This window comes from Aethalodelphis obliquidens, unplaced genomic scaffold (assembly GCF_003676395.1).
Source record: "Aethalodelphis obliquidens isolate GAN/ISIS:26980383/991018 unplaced genomic scaffold, ASM367639v1 scaffold4, whole genome shotgun sequence".
NCBI classification, from domain to species: Eukaryota; Metazoa; Chordata; class Mammalia; order Artiodactyla; family Delphinidae; genus Aethalodelphis; species Aethalodelphis obliquidens.
Window position 1 is genome coordinate 1,495,425 of NW_020837948.1, and position 18,600 is coordinate 1,514,024.

The window sequence follows — 18,600 nt, forward strand, 5'->3', positions numbered from 1 at the left end:
CCTTTGAACCAGGCTTTAGGATCCTAAATTGACAAATATATGACCTAGCATGTTGGGTCATTAAAAGTGTTCCTAAATAACAGTAAAGAGAAAGGTGTTGCTAAGCAGACATTCTAAGTATTACAGTTGATTTGTTAATTCAGTGAAGTTGTTTTCCAAGAGAATATCGACAGGTCCATTAACTGGAGCTGTTCATAAAGCCCTAATTAAGCAACAAGACTCACAAGAGCCACTGTCACTGTTTTAGGTTCTTAATTAGTTGCTCTTACCAGGTTGTTTTCTTTTGTGTGAACTCCTAGGCACTGAGCCACCTTTTTATGTCCCTTTGGGGCCTGCAGAATTTATTCCTCTGGGGTTTTTGTTTTCCTGATTAAAATTTGAGATATAATCCAAAATTTCAATGTAAATGTTCATTGACAAGTTTCTTTCAACCCTGAAAGAAGGAAAATAAATTGACAGGCGCCAGGGATAGCACTCAATACTTGGGGCCCCCTACTCATCCTGCTTTATTTTTCCCTCTTAATATAGTACAGGACATGAAACTTGAGCAGAGCAATGAAAAGGGGCACTTGTGTTTACTAACTGCTATCTATGGCAGGAGGTGGCAGCTTGGATATTTACAGACCAATATCTGCTAGTCCAATTTCAGTTTTCATTGCAGCATGGGAAAAGGGTGATGGCAAAAGAGAAGGAATGGATAAAAAGCTACTCTGACATGTGTAACTTCATCTTAGACTCGATAGGAAATCTTAAAAAAACGAAATCAAGCCAACAGGGAGTAGTAAGTGACCAATTAACTTATCAAGTAGGAAATCCCATTAAATTATTTTAATGTGCATGATTAAGCCACTGAAACCTCCTGGGGTATTGAATACAGGCACAAACACCAAATGAATTTTCCCTTTTCAAGTAGCAACATAGGGGGCCCCTCCCTGCACCTGGGTAGCTTTACCATGCTCAGGAAAGCAATCTGTATGCTCAGAGGAACTTGAGATCCCAGATTTTAAACCCCGGCTATTCATGATATATAAAATTTTCCTCTTTCCTTTGGGACCATTTCTATTTCACTACCTAGGGTTGAGTCTGATCAGCTTCTGCTGGAAACCAGATTGCTATTCTTTCTTAGGGCCTCTTCTTTAGGTGTACATTAAAAGAGAAAACAATTATAAGTAACCCATTTAAAAAGTATATACAACAAACACCAAACACAAGAAATAAGGACTATCCTACTACTGGATAATTTACTAAAGTCACCTCAGTCCTCTAAAAGGAGTTTAATACCATATGGTAAAAGCTTGCTCTAAGGCAAAGGTATCGATAACATAATTTTTCAGGGACACATGTTGGTACTGGCCCTAAATCTGTCACAAATGAGCTGTAAACTCCCAAGGCCTGAATTTCATTCCCTAAAACAGAGTTTGGTAATTCTGGCCTGCCATCTGTTTTTGAAAGGCTCTATAGCTTAGCATGGTTGAGGGGAATTTTTTCTTTCAACACTGAAAATTTTACTTTCAGTGTCCCTAAATAAAGTTTTTTTTAAAAAATAAATTTATTTTATTTATTTATCATTTTTGGCTGTGTTGGGTCTTCATTGCTGCACGCGGGCTTTCTCTAGTTGCAGCGAGCAGGGGCTACTCTTCATTGTGGTGCGCGGGCTTCTCACCGCAGTGGCTTCTCTTGTTGTGGAGCACAGGCTCTAGGCGCGCGGGCTTAATTGCTCGATGGTATGTGGGATCTTCGCGGACCAGGGCTTGAACCTGTGTCTCCTGCATTGGCAGGTGGATTCTTAACCACTGTGCCACAAGGGAAGCCCCCTAAATAAAGTTTTATTGAAACACAGTAATGCTCATTTGTTAACATATTATCTATGGCTGCTTGCACACTGCAATTACAGAGTTGAGTAGTTGCAACAGATACTATATGGTGCACAAACCTAAAATATTATCAGGCCCTTTACAGCAAGTTTGCCAACTCCTGCTCTAGAACACAACTGTAAACTTCCTGCATTGGTGGAAGTGTCTTCTAAACTGGCCACTAGGTAGTCACTAAATACTGATATGGAGAAATGGATTTTATTTGTCAATTTAAATCCACACGTAGTGTACAGCAGAGCTCTAGAATATGAGGGCTTAGTTTAAGTCTTGGACTTTTTTTTTTTTGGCCACACTGCACGGCTTGTAAGATCTTAGTTCCCTGACCAGGGATTGAACCCAAGCCCCTTGCAGTGGAAGCCTGAAGTCCTAACCACTGGACCGCCAGGTAAGTCCCAAGCCTTGGACTTAAGAGTAATCATTCTTCTCTAAAATTCTAGTTCTCGCCATAACTTTCTTTTAAATAAATTTATTTTTTTTTGGCCATGTTGGGTCTTTGTTGCTGCGTGCGGGCTTTCTCTAGTTGCGGTGAGCAGGGGCTACTTTTCGTTGTGGGGCACAGGCTTCTCATCGTGGTGGCTTCTCTTGTTGCGGAGCATGGGCTCTAGGCGCGAGGGCTTCAGTAGTTGTAGCACGTGGGGCTCAATAGTTGTGGCTCGCGGGGCTCAATAGTTGTGGCTCGTGGGGCTCAATAGTTGTGGCTCGCGGGGCTCAATAGTTGTGGCTCGTGGGCTCTAGAGCGCAGGCTCATTAGCTGTGGCACACGGGCTTAGTTGCAGCACGTGGGATCTTCCCAGACCAGGGCTCGAACCTGTGTCCCTGCATTGACAGGCAGATTCTTGTCCACTGCGACACTAGGGAAGTCCTGCCATAATTGTTTTAGAATTTTAAGTATTCCCACCTATAAAGAAAGCCTCACTCCTCTTTTTCCTTTAGTCTCACACTCTGATCACACTCTCAGTACTTCTGACACCAGATGTGTGGGTGTTTTTCCCACACCAAGAAAATCTTGTCACCAGCTGGGTGTCCTGCAATTTAACTCAATTCTGACAATATCTACACCTAGAGATAACTTCAGATCCCAGAGGCCAAGGGCACAGTCCCACAAGACTGCCCCTTCTCCACTTCAGATGCCAGACACAAGTCCAGGTTGTTAACCTGTACTTCTGACAGAAAGGCTGTAAGTCAGAGATTGCCACAGCCTCCTCCCTGGGTTTGACTAATTTTTGCTAGAGTGGCTCAAAGAGCTCAGGAAAACAGCTTACTGTTTATCTGTTTATTATAAAAGGATACGATAAAGGATACAAACGAACATCCAGATGGAAGAGATGTGTAGGACAAGGTATGTGGGAAGGGACGCCACTCTCCCAGCAGCTCAACGTGTTGTTCACCAACCTGTTAAGTTCTCTGAACCCCATACTGTTGGAAGTTTTATGGAGGCTTCATCATGATCATTAACTCCATCTCCAACCCCTCTCCCCACTCTGGAGAATGAGTGTGTGTCTGAGAGGGGTGTGTGTGTGAGAGAGAGACAATTCTAAGCTCTAATCATTGCCTGGTCTTTCTGGTGACCAGCCCCACCAGAACAAAAGACATACATCACCCAGGAAGTTCCAAGGGATTTAGGAGCTCATTGTCAGGAGCCACATTCAAAGACCAAATATTAGAACAAAAGATGCTCCTAGTGCTCTGATCACTTAGGAAATCACAAGGGTTTTAGGAGCTGTACCAAAAACCAGGGTCAGATATATATATATATATCAATGTGTGTGTGTGCATAAAAAAATGTATGTATATATATTTTTTCTATTATTTCACACCACCCATCTGAGCTGAAGTGAGTTAACTAGAAACTACATGACAAAAGCACTGCATACATTACTTATCTTGGTGTTACAAAGGGCTGTCAGACATCTGAGGTCCCAGTGGAGGAAGGTTTCTCACTCAGGTAAAGGCATCTAGGATTCGAAGAGGAAAGGAATGACAGGCTATCCTTAAGGCAGGGTCCTTTTCTAATAGAAAAAAACTGTTTGCACCCAGACTAGGACCAACTCCACAGGAGGAGTTACTCCACTCTCAGAGGTGCAAAACGTTGCCCAAAGGTACTCAGCCACAGCGCCAAAACAGTACTAGAGCCAGACCTCAATAAAGGCAGCACTTGCTCTTCCAACAGTGTAACACCATCCGAGGCATCACACTAGCCTGGACAGCTGACAACTGCTGGATGATTCCTGAAACAGTTTTCTTATTTGTTTCAGATACCCAAGTACCCCAGGTAGAAGACATGGATATAGGTATCCCCATGAATTGAACATCGACTGCAAAACAGAGGCCTGGGAGCACTGATTGCAGACCCTGCTGTCAAATCCTTTAAAAAATTGGAAACAGGAAACCCTTTACCATGGCTTCAGTCATTTTATCCAACACTGAAAGAGTTCTTGCCATGTGCTGGGCACTGTGCTTGGGATCTAGCTGTGAACAAAGTAAGATACACTAACTTGTCCCTCACGGAATTTACAATCGCCCCCCAGTTTCCTCAGATGGAATGACAGATAATCTCAAAGATCCCACATGCCTCCAGACCATAATCACTAAAATCCTACTCAGCCCTTCCCTGAGTAGGATTTGTTAGGGGCAAATACAGTTGATTCTGCCTCCCAATTGTTTCCTGATGGGCTCCAACAAACAAACAGGCCTGGCACATAGTCAATGTTGGAATGAAGAAGGACATTTACCTGATAACTCCATACACAGACTGTCCATTTGCCACTAATTTCCTCTCTTCAGGAGGGCCAAGGATGCCCTACTTTCAAGTCATCCTAAAAAGAAAAAGATTTCAGTGTTCAACATCCCAGCTCCTAAGGCTGCTTTTTGTAGAGACAGAAACAAAATGCTGTCTGTCGTTTATGATTTACCATAATTTTTATATCCTCAGTAATTATTTTATTTCCCATTACTTACCTTTTTTCTTGCCTGTTACTACTAAAGACCTCTAGATATCACTTGTATTAAGAACCGATAGGGCTTCCCTGGTGGCACAGTGGTTGAGAATCTGCCTGCTAATGCAGGGGACACGGGGTCGAGCCCTGGTCTGGGAGGATCCCACATGCCACGGAGCAACCAGGCCCGTGAGCCACAACTATTGAGCCTGCGCGTTTGGAGCCTGTGCTCCGCAACAAGAGAGTCCGCGATAGTGAGAGGCCCCCGCTTGTCACAACTAGAGAAAGTCCTCACACAGAAACGAAGACGCCAACACAGCAGAAATTAATTAATTAATAAACTCCTACCCCCAACATCTAAAAAAAAAGAACCGATATATTACAGACTATTCACAATGAACATTTGAGGTATTCACACAACGCACCCAACATTTAGCTAAGAGAATCCTTTTAAGGCAAAGCCAATTGATAGAACAAAACTAGCTTTGATAAATAACTCCTCTGCCTCCCAACATCCTCACCAGTTCCTTCTGTAGAACTAAGATATCACTTTTCACAGAAAGCAGCAACTAAGTCAGCCCTATTGGACAACCTCCAGCATCACCCTGAGTGATAAGTGATTGCCTAGAACCGAGAAGCATCTGTTTTTAGAAAATTAGTATTCTAAAACAATATCACTACAAAGGGGACTCAGTATCTCCTGCTCCAAAGAGGCAACAACTCCGCTTACTTCTGAAAATCAGTAAGATATCAACAAAAATATACTGTCAACCTAAAGCATAAATTATTATCGTTGTAGCTAGGCCTAGTATCTAGAGCACCCTCAATGAATTGCTATTTTTATATTCTATTAATGAGCTAAAGAATGCCCAGGGAATTCCCTGGCGGTCCAGTGGTTAAGACTGCACTTTCACTGCTGAGGGCCCGGGTTTGAACCCTAGTTGGGGAACTAAGATCCCACAAACCGTGCAGCGCGGCCAAAAAAAAAAAAAAAAGCCCATAATTTTAAAGCAAATTCATATCTATGTTTCCTTGTAAGGCATGGCATTCTCACAGGTAACTACAGCTATCCTTCTACAAAGGGTTTATCCTGACTAGCTCTGTACTGTGGGGGAGTGGGAGCTATGAAATCTGCAAAAATCCCATTGACTTCCACCCTCTATAAGGCCCTCTTTTGTGTGTTTTCGCGCACTAGTTGTTTTGCGTGGGGGGGGGGGGGGGGCGCCGGGGCATGTGGAACTTCCCCGACCAAGGATCTAACCCGTGCAGCGGAAACTCAGAGTCTTAACCACTGGACCACCAGGGAAGTCCTATAAGGCCCCTTTTGAGCACTTGGTAGACTCAAAAAATAAAAGCCCAACTTTTCCTCTATACTTATATATCCCTCCATTGCCTTTGTTCTGTTTCCAAGGCACGATTCAAGGAACTTCATACTAGCCAAACCTGTCGGACCAGAACCATTCTCCATGTTAGGTTTCTCCTTGCAAAGGCATGCTCTTGCAGATTTAACCTTAATGGAAAAGCAACTATGCTGGCATCCTGGTATAGTTAACAACATAGTTGGCAATGAACCAGGCCCAGAATGCCAACCAGCTATATTGGCTGCTGTTCTCCCAGCAGTGTAACACTTGCCTAGGTACACGGAAACCTAGGCAGCTGCCTACAGCTGGGGCCAAAGGTAGGCTAATGGAGTTGCACTCACCTGGCGGTGCATCTTCCCAAAGTCCACAGCTGGTCCCTCTGCAATCAAAGCACTCCAGGTTAGAGTCAGCCAACAGTTAGTGAACACTTGTGTGGAGTTCAAGACCCCTACCCTCAAAACTCTGTAATTTGGTGAGGCCTGAGCCACAGAAACAATAGCAGGAAATAAAACAAATAGCTTTCCCTTGGTTAGCTTTATTGTCATATGTCATTTGTACCTGCATACCACAGCAGTTCAACAGTAGCAAATTAATGGTCTCATCAAGTATCAAATTAATGGCTCTGTCACTTAACACCCAAGTGGCAGTGAGCAAGTAACTTAACCTCTGTACCTCAGTCTCCTCATTTGTAGAATGGGGGTGTTGATAATAGTACCCAGGGTGGTTGGGGGATTTAAATGGAATATAAATTAATCCCATAGGATAATATCTGCTATAGACTGATAACTCAGTAACACTTGTTATTGTCAGGAGCTACATTCCAGGCAAGGAGATAAATACTGGTGAGTAGAAGGGAAAGTTATCCTGGGAGAGCAATGGGCAGTGAAAATTGGAGAGGCTAGTTAAAACTAGACTGAGAAGGGCCTCAATTATGTGACCTCTTGAAGAACCATAAAACAGCATCTTAAAAAATGATTGCATGCAGTAATCGGTGTGAAAGAAACTGGAGGCAGTTGGGTTGCCATTCCTACCAACGACCCCAACTACTGGTTGAAAACAATAACCGAAATATTTGCAAAATGTTAATAAACATTTCTACCCACTCACCCTTACAATTTATCTTATATATATAAAGTGAGAGTATCTAAGACCATACTTTTTTCCAGCCATCCTCTAATTTCACTCCTAAACGCCTCCAAACAATTTAGAGGAAAAGGAAAATAGAGGGGGCTTATAGTCCAGGTCTAAAAACGAATCCAAAAATAGCCTGCCCCTTTCAGGGGCTCGGGTTGAAGGGACTGACCGAGCTCCACCCGAACACGTGTTCCTCAGAAACCTTCCCAAGTCCCTGGCCCTGGTGCCTGGGGACCGAGACTCTCCGAGACCGGCTCTAGGGAACTCTCCAGGGACAGTAGGGATAGTAGGCAACAGGGGGCGACTCTGGGGGTACGATCCCCCAGCATCTCTTCAACATGCCCTCCGAACCTGGGGTCACGAGGGAACGAACCCCAATTTCGTCCCGTGCCTCGGAAGAAGCCTCCGCACAACTGCCTCTCGCCCCTGGCTGGTAAACCTCCGAGGCCTCTCCCCTATTTGCCCTTACTCACCAGCGCGTGTCCGGAGCTCTGCGAGGACACTGCACCTCGAGAAGAGTCCGCAGGGGAAAGGGCAGCCGGGAGCCGAGGGGAGCCCCGCCCCGGGGCGGCTACTGGGCGGGCCCTCAGAGGGCGGGGCCCAGAAACCCCGCCCAGGAAAGAGTTAGAAAAATGGGAGAGCTGTGGCAGAGGTGAGCATACTCTTTAACGGGAACTAGACCCCAGAAGAGAAAAGGTAGGAATCCGAACAAGCGTTACAATTATCTGACACCCATCCCATTAGTTAGTTACGCATGGAAAGGGCGCTGGGTGTGGGGCTGCTTAAGAGAAAACTTGGTGTGTCCTAGCGGGGCGGTGCTTCCAGCCTGCCCAAACCGAGGGCCGCGGGTTCCTCTCACACGTGTGGCGCCTTTCGGTTGCCGCAAGCTCAGCCCACGCTTTTTCCACCTCCCACGCAGATCCTCTTTCTGGCTTTCTTCAGCTGTTCTGTCACTCGGCTAACGGATCGTCCTCCCACACAGGTCACCTTGGTCTTTGGGATCTCTCCAGGAGGTTTTCGGCTAGATTATGCTAGTCACTCCAGCCTAACCTGCGGGACCATCCCTGCGGCCCTGTAGTGGGATCCTTAGCTGAGCTGCAGCAACTAAAGAGTACTGTCTTTCTCTGCCAGACTTGCCTTTCACCGTGGCACAATAGCCAAAGAGGCCACATTTTGCCCACCAGGTTGCCAGCATTTATTTTGAACACTAAACCTTCCCCCACTATCTGGAGTCAATATGATTCTCTCCTGCTGAACATTCGGTGAAGCTGAGGACTAGAAGGGCAAGGCCCAGCAGCAGTAATTCCGAAATCCATTCCATAATTCTCAAAATTCTAAAGCCACTTCGTTCCTATCGCTCCAGCATCCTACTGGCTCTGCTGATCTATTTCACCTGGCACCTTCCTAAGGTGAACCCCTGGGAGTCAGCCAATGCCCTTATCTGCCAACATGTTTTATTATCTATTTCCTCAGGTATTTCATAACAACAACAAAAAAAATGTGCTTCCTGTACACCCTCACCCTTCCCGACCTCTGCTGAGAAAGCCAAGAGTCCTACATTGATTCCAGGAAAAGACTTTAGGCCCTAAGGACAGAGAGCCACTGAAGTGGCAAGCACAAATTCTCCCCAGTTTTGATGGAATTGGACACAGGCTCTGGTAGGAAAAAGGCTTACATAAATACAGTGATTAAAAACGTCACATGATCAGTGCTGGGCTGGTAGGCAGAAGCTCTGCTTTGCAGTTAAATAGGAAAGTGGCTGAAGACTGCTGCCATAATCAATGCCTGCATTCAGCTGCCACAGTGTGTTCATAAAGGAGGGTTATGAGAGCTATAAAACTGGGCAGATGGGGTGGGTAATTGTCCTGCGGAGCTCTGCTAAAGGAGAAATTGCATTGGCATCTCATATTTTGCTTTCTTTCGTTCCAAATACACCAAATGGAGAAGGCAGAGCTACCCTGAGGATTCATGAAAAGGAAGGATGAGGTTTGTGTGAATGTGTGCGTGTGTGCTTTCAGAGCAAAGACAGGAAGTAATTGAGAATAGGGAGACACCAGGGCCTTTGAGGAGAGAGGGACCAAATGACCTGGAGACAACTGGTTTCACAGATCAGTCCAGGGAGAAGGCAGGATGGAGGGAAGGCCAGACATTATAAGTAAGGCTGAGAGATGTGCCATGTTCTCATGTGATATTGAAAATGTGGTCACCTTTTTTAGCTATAGGCCATTCAGTGTCCTTTGGAGGAAAACCTAGATTATGATTTCTTCATTTCTCAGTTAAAAAATCCTTTATAGTCAACCTTCTTAATCTCCATCCTTTTAAATTCTGAATTCATTTTGGTGAGTTGGCTTATATGGTCTTTTATTTATAATATCAACTACTTTTTTACCTTTTTGTTTCTTATTCTTGCAAAGACAGAATTGTTAGGAATAACAAAAAAGAAAAGGGAGAATTTCTAGAAAAAAATGGTGCAGTGAGATGAAAGGCAAAGGATTAGGGAAGGTCCATGAGCTCTGAGTTTAACCTCATAATCGAAAGGCTGGCCCCAAGGGACACTAGGTTTCCAAGCTTTTTGCCTGCCTTTCCCTTTCTCCTGCATTTATCCTCTCCTTCTTGCTTCCTTACTTGATGTCTTTCGGCCCTGAGACTGCTCTTTTCCTCTCCTCCCTGGACAGGAATCACCAGTACAGAAATATTTAATCATTTCTTCAATTAATCTGCCCATCAACATTTACTGACCATCTACCATTTACCAGACCCTGTTCAGGCGCTGCATATAAAGTCAGAGGAATAGGACTTCCCTGGTGGCACAGTGGTTAAGAATCTGCCTGCCAATGCAGGGGACACGGGTTTGATCCGTGGTCCAGGAAGATCCCACATGCCGTGGAGCAACTAAGCCCGTGCACCACAACTACTGAGCCTGCGCTCTAGAGCCCGCGAGTCACAACTACAGAAGCCCACGTGCCTAGAGCCTGTGCTCTGCAACAAGAGAAGGCACTGCAATGAGAAGCTCGCGCGCCACAACGAAGAGTAGCCCCCGCTCACTGCAACTAGAGAAAGCCTGCACGCAGCAACGAAGACCCAATGCAGCCAAAAATAAATAAATTTATAAAAAATTAAATTAAATTAAAAAATAAAGTCAGAGGAATAGAAATTCCTGCCTGCCTAGAGCTTACAGTCTAGTGGGGAAGAAAGATAAGTAGTATAGGTATCCTTGGGCATATGTCAGGGGGCAGCTAACGTAGCCTGGGGAGTCAGGAAGGGTACTAGAGATGGCAGTATTCCCTCTGGCTGATCTTAAAGGCTTAGAGTAGAAGAGGGATCTCTCCTGCATCCCTGTACTCCTTGCTGCTGCTCTGTAATAGCTACCAAAGTTAGAGTGGGGCCCTGCAGTAGTCCTTATTTCTTTTTTTAAATTTTTTTTTGTTTATTTATTTGGCTGCACTGGGTCTTAGTTGCAGCACACAGGTTCTTCATTGTGGCGTGTGGGATCTTTAGCTGCAGCATGTGAACTCTTAGTTGCGGCATGTGGGATCTAGTTCCCTGACCAGGGATCGAACCTGGGCCGCCTGCATTGGGAGCGCAGAGTCTCAGCCACTGGACCACCAGGGAAGTCCTTATTTCTCAAAAGCATAGTTAGATTGTCAAGGATATAGAGAAATTGGAACCCTCATACGCTGCTGGTGGGAATGTAAAATGGTGCAACTGCTTTGGAAAACAGTCTGGCAGTTCTTCATATTATTAAACATAGAATTACTTTATGGCTCAATAGTTCCACTCCTAGGTATATACCCAAGAAAATGAAAATATATGTCTACACAAAAACTTGTACACACATGTTCGTAGTAGCATTATTCATTAGAGCCAAAAATTTGAAACAACCCAAATGTCCTTTAACTGACAAATGGATAAACAAAATGTGGTATATCTATACAGTGGAATATTATTTGGCCATAAAAAGAAATGAAGTACTGATTCATGCTAAATAAACCTTGAAAACATTATGTTAAATTAAAGAAGCCAGACCACACAGTGCTTAATTCCATTCATATGAAAGTCCAGGACAGGAAAATCTATAAAGACAGAAAGTAAATTAGGGGTTGCTTAGGTTGAGGGGGGGTGGTAAGATAGCTAAAGGTTATGGGGTTTCTTTTAAAAAAAAAAAATTTATTTATTCATTTGGCTGCATTGGGTCTTAGTTGCAGCATGCGGGATCTTTCTTGCGGCACGCGGGCTTCTCTCTAGTTGTGGTGTGCGGGCTCTAGAGCGCACAGGCTTAGCTGCCCCTGGCATGTGGGATCTTAGTTCCTGGACCGGGATCAAACCTGCGTCCCCTGCATTAGAAGGTGGATTCTTAACCACTGGACCACCAGAGAAGTCCCATGGGGAATTAATTATAACTGAGGAGAGTCAAAAGGATATCAACTACTAAACTGAAATAGACGTTGAAATTTTTCCCCTTCATATAAGGTACCTGGTGCAGCTTCTATGTCTACAATCCATTGTGTAACTGAATTTTGAACACTCTTTTCATTTAAAGTCATTCCAGGAGGTGGCTCATTTTGCAAAGCCAACAGTTCTTTCTGTACTCATTTCTGCATTGACACCATGATGGAACCATCCCCCCAAGGCCGGTGAGGCAGAGATGCAGGATGAGGAGCTGCTGTGTTTGTGTAAAGGCATGGGGCCCAGCATCCCATGGGGTTTCTTTTTGAGGGGATGAAAAAGTTCTAAAATTGTGGTGATGGTTGCACATATCTGTGAGTATAATAAAAACCGTTGAATCGTATACTTTAAATGGGTGAATTGTATGGTATGTGAATTATATCTCAATAAAGGTGTTAAAACAACAAGAAGAAGCATACCTGGGGACCTAAAAGATCTGCAATTCTGATTAAAATTGTGGGCCTCATGGTCATTGTCAATTTTAAGGTCTAGAAAGGACTTTTTATTCTGGGTCTTGCGGCCTTTCAGAGTTCCTTCCTCAGTATACAGAGAAAATTAATGCATTTGGGTGGCCAGCACAAACAGATGCAGAGGGGTAGACTGTGCATTCTCATACTTCCCCTCCCTAACTTGACTCTCTCATAATGTTCCGGTTTAAGATTTACAGTGTACCTACTGTGTAGAAGGTATATGGAAAGAGCTAGTCTCTTTATTTTTCCAATGGTTGAAATTAAGTTACTAATAGGCTACCCTCTATATAAACAGATAAAGCTCTTTAGAAGATAGGCAATGTGGGGACTTCCTTGGTGGCGCATGGTTAAGAATCCACCTGCCAATGCAGGGGACGTGGGTTCGAACCCTGGTCTGGGAAGATCCCACATGCCGTGGAGCAGCTAAGCCCGTGTGCCACAACTACTGAAGCCTGCACTCTAGAGCCTGCGAGCCACAACTACTGAGGCCATGTGCCACAACTACTGAAGCCCACGTGCCTAGAGCCCGTGCTCTGCTACAAGGGAAGCCACTGCAATGAGAAGCCCTTGCACCACAATGAAGAGTAGCCCCCGCTCGCCACAACTAGAGAAAGCCTGCCTGCAGCAACAAAGATCCCACGCAGCCTAAATAAATAAATAGATAGAAGATAGGCAATGTGGTACAAAGAATAGTTGCAAAGCATCCTGGGATCCTGGGCTCCCTCTATGGCATGTAGGGAAACATCATGGTGACATCAGCTAGAGCAAGACTAATTCCCAGTCCTTCTTGTTGTTGAGCAAGTTCCAAGACTTGGCTCCCTCCTCACATGCTTCCAATCACCCCTTCATTTGGTTTCTAGACTCAATTAGTTAGTCTATTTCCATACCACCCCCACCCCCACAGTGTCCAAATTGGCCCTCCAGTACTGAAACCATGTGCCGGAAATTCATTAAGCTGAACACATGGGAAATTACAGAGGAGATTTCACTTGTCACTTGGGCTCAAATATAGAAAGTAATTTTAAAAGGACAGTGGCAAGAGGCTATTTTTATCTTGCTTGTTTGTGCTGAATTTTCTTATCTTGCTGTCTCTCATTCTCTTCCTGGCTATCTCTCCTCTTCTTTGCTTCTTCTTTAAAATAAATGTTGGCCTTTTTAATCTTCATCTTAAGTTCTCTTCTCTTGCTTTATGGAGTCTTTTGTCTGCCTTTGTCATTCATTTATTCATTCATTCAACAAATATTGAATATCTACCAGGTCCTGTGCTGGGCACTAGGATAATACAGTGGTGAATAAGACAGACGTGGTCCTTACCATTATGGAGATTACAGTCTGATGAGGCAGGTGGACATCAGGTAGATTGAGTTCGGTTTTGGTCACAGGAAAGCCTTGAGGGAGTTACTGGCACCTTCTGATGCTAAGTTTAACCTGAAGTAAATGTGCATGTGAAAACAGCCCAAATCCCAGCATGTTTGTGGGGTTAAAGAAGAAACTAAATATATCAGAAGGAATGCAAGGAAATGGAACACACAGGTTTCTGTGTGTTATGTACAAGCCCCTGGGGTAGAGAGAACATGGATTTGACAGTCAGATGTGGATGTGATTCTGACTCCACCACTTAAATATTAGTGGTTTGACCTCTGGACCTCAGTTTCCTCACCTATAAAATGGGAATTGTTATCACTACATTTTAGGTTGTTGTGATGATTAAATGAGATAGCATATATAAAGGACGGGGCAGGTGCCCAACATACGTTGCTTCCGTTCCCATTACCTCCTTATCCCACCTTTAAATCTCACAAGTACCAAAAAAAAAAAAAAAAATCCAGTCTCTCATTTGATGGGAAATGAAGTTCTTCAGTTGGTGTTAACCAACCATATGCCCTGAGAAATTGGTTACTACAAATTGCACTATACATGCAATTTATGACAGATTACTCCCTTATTCTGGGGTAAAGGAAAGGCAGTAAAAAAATGAAATTATACAAAAAGACTGAAATAAGGTATAACAAAGGACTTCCTCACCATGAGGGCTGGAAATATGAGTGGATGCCTCAGAGAGCTACAGAATCTTTTTTTTCTAAGAGTACCTGTTTAGACTGGGTTAGGGAAGGTCGACCTGGAGGTAAACCTGCCAATCTCTTCATGTCCCATTTAGCCTAGGGAATCTTTTCAGGAGGAATTGCTGTTCTTCCTTTTCCAAGCCAGGCATCCTCTGGGGAGATGAATGCTGCCAAGAAGGCTTATTGCTCACAAGGAAAGGAAAAATGGCAGCTGCCATCCAGGCACTTAATAAGTTCACTAAATTGAGAAGCTGCTGATTTGGTTTACCTGATTCCACCCCCCCGATAAAGAAGAGATCTCTTCAATCAGAGATTCTTTGAAACTGAAAAGGAAGCCTGAGCTCCAACTGCAGAAATTGGCAGAGGCAGCACTCAAAGGGATAAGCCCCGCTTGGCAGGCGACACCAGAGTTCCTGGATTCATTCCCCCGCCCCCACCCACAGGAAATTTCAGGTTGCCTTTGTTCTGCTGATGTCTTTTCAAAGGGCATTATTTTAGCTGTCCTTTCCTCCTTTACCACCATTTTTCTTTCTTCTTCCTTCTTTTCCTTATTCTCGCTTTCCTTCCCTCCTCTCTCGTGCCGCCTCCATTTCATTTTCTCCATTACCCCCTCCTCCCAATCTATATCAGCTGTGGGATCTCGTCGCCTACCCCACTGGGATTTCGGTTCCAAAAACTTGAGAATTCCTTCTTCTAAAGTAACAGTATTATGCTGCTAACAAAGGTGCTGCTCCGTATATTTAGAGAGCAAGGTTTCGGCAAGTGTAGTCAGGTACCTTGGGGGAAGACCTTTCAGGCAGGATTTTCAGAGCCTTTCATATGCTAATGAATCGTGAGTGTCCATGGGGAAGGGGGTGCTTAGAATATTGGAACCCATTTTCCCAAACCTCGTGATCTTTTTTCTTCTCCACAGAGCATATCCTGGGACAGGTGGTCTTTGGAACACATTTCAGAAACAATCATATCATGTGCTAGGTTTTTTTAAAATGCTGTAACATTCATCATCATTTGATTTTTACAACTACCCTGTGATAGGACAGGGAAGTTATAATAGCCTCACTTTATAGATGAGTAAAACTGAGGCGCAGAGAGATTGCATGCCTGGCTCATAGTAACATAGCTAACCAGCAAGCAAAGCTAGGTAGGTCTTCTTGTTTATGGCCCTACTCTCTCTGCACTGCCTTGTACTGTGTTTAAATATAATATATATGTGACATCGTAATATGGCATGTGATATACGATATAGGATCTAAAAGACATACATACTATAAGTAGTGAATTATGACATTCATTTTTTCCCCATTCAACTAAATATGTATTGCACATCTATTATGATGTGCTTATCACTTCACTATTCCAGGTGCTGGGGACAGAGCAGTGACCAAAATAGACAAAAACACAAATTCTTGCCTTCACGGAGCTTACATTCTAGTGGGGGAGATAGAAGTTATATGAGATAAATATGTAAAATATATTCTGTTATATATGTTACATTATATATACATATGCCTTATAATCATAAGGGCTAAGAATAAAAATAGAGAAAATGATAGGCAGATGTGGGAGTTGCAGATAAGGGGTGCAGGGGGGTCAAGGAAGGCTATACTGAAAAAGGCTACGTTTGAATAAAGACCTGAAGGAGATAAGGGGGTGACCATGCAGAGGTTTAGGGTGCCTAGGAGGGTGCTCCAGCAGAGATAAAAGCAAGTTCAAAGGGCCTCAGGCAGGAGTGAGCCTAGGGTGAGGGTGAGCTCGGGAGAGGGTAGGGTGGTAGGAGATGAGGTTAGAGAGATTGAGGGGTTGGGGTCCAGATGCCAGCTCTTATAAGGAAATGAAGTGATATAATGCAGATGATATGCCATGATACAATATTAATAATACCATATGACAGGTCTATTATGTTACTACATAACAAATTACCCCCAAACTTGAAGAGTTTAAAACAGCAAAAGCTTATCTCACATAGCTTCTGGGGGTTAGGAACTGGGAACAGCTCAGCTGAGCTGGCTGAGGGTCACTCGTGAGGCTGCAGTCAGGCTGTCCACTAGGGCCTCAGTCATCTGAAGGCTTGCCTGAGGCTGGAGGATCTGCATCCAAGCTCACTCACATGGCTGCTGACAGAAGGCCTAAGTTCCCTCACATGAGCCTCTCCATAGGGCTGTTCACTACATAGCAACTGGCTTCCCCCAGAGAGAAAGTAACCAAGGGGGAGCCACAGTATCTTTTATAATCTAATCTTGGAAGTTACATACCTTTACTTCTGTTATATTGTGCTAGTCTCACAGATAAACCCTGGTGCTATGTGGGAGGGGACTACAAGTATATGAATATCAGGAGATGGAGGCTGGCTACCATAACTGGTTTAAGGAAGAAAACGTCCTCAAAATAACCAATACTTCAACAAATGTGTGCCAGATATTAGCATGTGTCTCCCAAAACACTGGAGCTCACAACCCCATGTGGGTTGAGGCCTAAACAGGGACACACAGAGAGCGGGAGCTTCAGAAACCCACTGTGGGCCTGAAGGTCTTATTTCAATTCTGCAGGAGCATGTTTCTTTCTTCAAAGCCCCACTTCCTCTAGGCCTGGGCTCATTATTTCATTCACCCAGTTAACGCAACGTGGAATAATCGTAGTTAAACCTGCAAAGAAAAAAAATGCTTTGAGGAAAGCAGTAAAACTTCAAAGGCAGGCTAGGACCTCTCTGGGCAATTTAAACTTGAGATGACACTGGACTTTTATGAAGGGCAGAGACAACCCACCTACCCCTCCACACTCTCATGGATCTTCTTGTGAAGGCTTCCTGCCTGGTCTAAAAAGAATGATGACAGGGAAGAGAGTATTTGCTCTGTCCCTGAGGCCCAGCATTGGGTCTGTTCAGAGACAAAGACATGGCCACCTGAGACCCAGGCAGGTCTCCTGCCGACTCCTGCCAGGTTCAGCTTTGGCTATGCAGCCGGAGTCAGCCAGTTTCCTAAGTTGAACAGCAGATGGCATCGCAGCCTCAGGAGCGAGCATCCCAGACTGCTGGCAAGAGCAGCAGCACAATTAAGAACTCAGACTCCTGCTTGGCATCTGGGAGTTAGTTCCTGGGGTGGGGACCCCTGCCTCCCCAGCTCCCAGCTCAGGAAGTTTCTGCTCTGTGCCTGCAGATTGGGATATGGTCAGGCTGGTATCTCAGAGAGTAGAGCTTGGAGCCCCCAGTTAGGAAACAGATGATGAATGTAGGGTCTTTTCTACGATCCTTTCTGAAAAAGATGAAAATCAGAGGTTGCTGTGCCCAGAGCTACTGTGTTTTTCCATCACCGCCTATCCCTTGCTTGTGAGGGTCTGCACAGAGTATATCCTGGTTGGGGGGCTGACAGGCCCCTGGCAGAAGCCTCCTGGGATGACCAGATGGGGCCAAAGACAATTTGAGGGATCAGAGGGCTCTGGAAAGCATCTGAGGAATCCTAAGGACTCAGTATTGAATCTCTTTTCTCCCTAGTGACCTGAATGAGGAGTCAAGCCCCAGAGCTTTCTCCTAGCAACACAGGGAGGGTTCAGTCCCGCAGGCCTTCTTTTTGTGCCTCAGTCTCCTTCCTTCTCTCTGTATTTCTGACTCCTCTTCCTTCACCTCTCTGTTCCACTTTTTCTCTTCTTCCTTTTCCCTCTGTCACCTGTGTCCATTGATGTCTTTCCCTTTGTGGATCTCTTTCTTTCTCTGCTCCAGGATAGCAAGGAAAGCCAGTTACCAAACTGCCCTGGCAGAGTGCCTGTGGGCACTGGGCTGCAACACCATTGCCCGTCTTTAGGGGCTTGGACCTTCTCCACTCGGTCCACCCTCCCTCATTCCCTTCCTCCCTGCTGCTGCTGCTGCTGTTTGATGGCTGGTCCCAAGAAAACCTGTAAAAAGGGAGGTCCAGAGGTCACCAAGAGAATATATCTCCCCCCCTCAGAGCCTGTGCTCCTTGCTTTGTAGCTATGGAGAGGAAAGCCCTCAGGGGCTTCCCAATAAGACTGAGATCCACTCAACCTCCTGTTCACTAGTTACCCATATATGCCACTAGATTGTGAACTTGACAGCAGGGACTGTCTATCTTGTTCACTGCTGCATCCATAGTGTCTAGTACATAGTAGATAATACATATTTTGTTAAAAACAATAATGAGAGGATGGATGGAAGGATGAATGCTATGCTCTGTACTAGGTGTTGGAGTACTAACGTGAAAGGTGCCATTGCAGTCCATAAAGAGAGAGGAACACCCAGAGAAGCAGTAATCCATAATAGTAACTATGTGGATGGTGGTGGTTGAAGCTGCAGGGGCTGTCTGAGT

General features: G+C 44.7%; 2 protein-coding genes and 1 non-coding gene across 6 annotated transcripts in view; 1 reads left to right on the plus strand and 2 right to left on the minus strand.

Annotated features, from left to right (window-relative positions):
- The window catches only part of MATR3 (matrin 3), a 48,447-nt gene extending 40,600 nt beyond the window's left edge, over positions 1 to 7,847 (minus strand). The window contains exons 1-4 of one of the 4 annotated variants that reach the window (XM_027096134.1): positions 7,779 to 7,847; positions 6,513 to 6,550; positions 4,607 to 4,690; positions 3,749 to 3,829 (exon numbers count right to left, since the gene is read on the minus strand). The gene's annotated coding sequence lies outside the window, so the exon portion shown is untranslated. The remainder of the gene's footprint in view (positions 1 to 3,748; positions 3,830 to 4,606; positions 4,691 to 6,512; positions 6,551 to 7,778) is intronic. The other 3 variants (XM_027096094.1, XM_027096108.1, XM_027096155.1) reach the window with 3 other exon arrangements.
- Positions 3,897 to 4,096, minus strand: LOC113617762 (small nucleolar RNA SNORA74). Its single transcript, XR_003431768.1, has one exon. It is a non-coding gene; the product is annotated as a small nucleolar RNA SNORA74 (small nucleolar RNA).
- A 133-nt stretch (positions 7,848 to 7,980) lies between the features above and the next one.
- Positions 7,981 to 18,600, plus strand: part of SIL1 (SIL1 nucleotide exchange factor) — a 293,563-nt gene continuing 282,943 nt past the window's right edge. The window contains exon 1 of the mRNA XM_027096186.1: positions 7,981 to 8,001. The gene's annotated coding sequence lies outside the window, so the exon portion shown is untranslated. The remainder of the gene's footprint in view (positions 8,002 to 18,600) is intronic.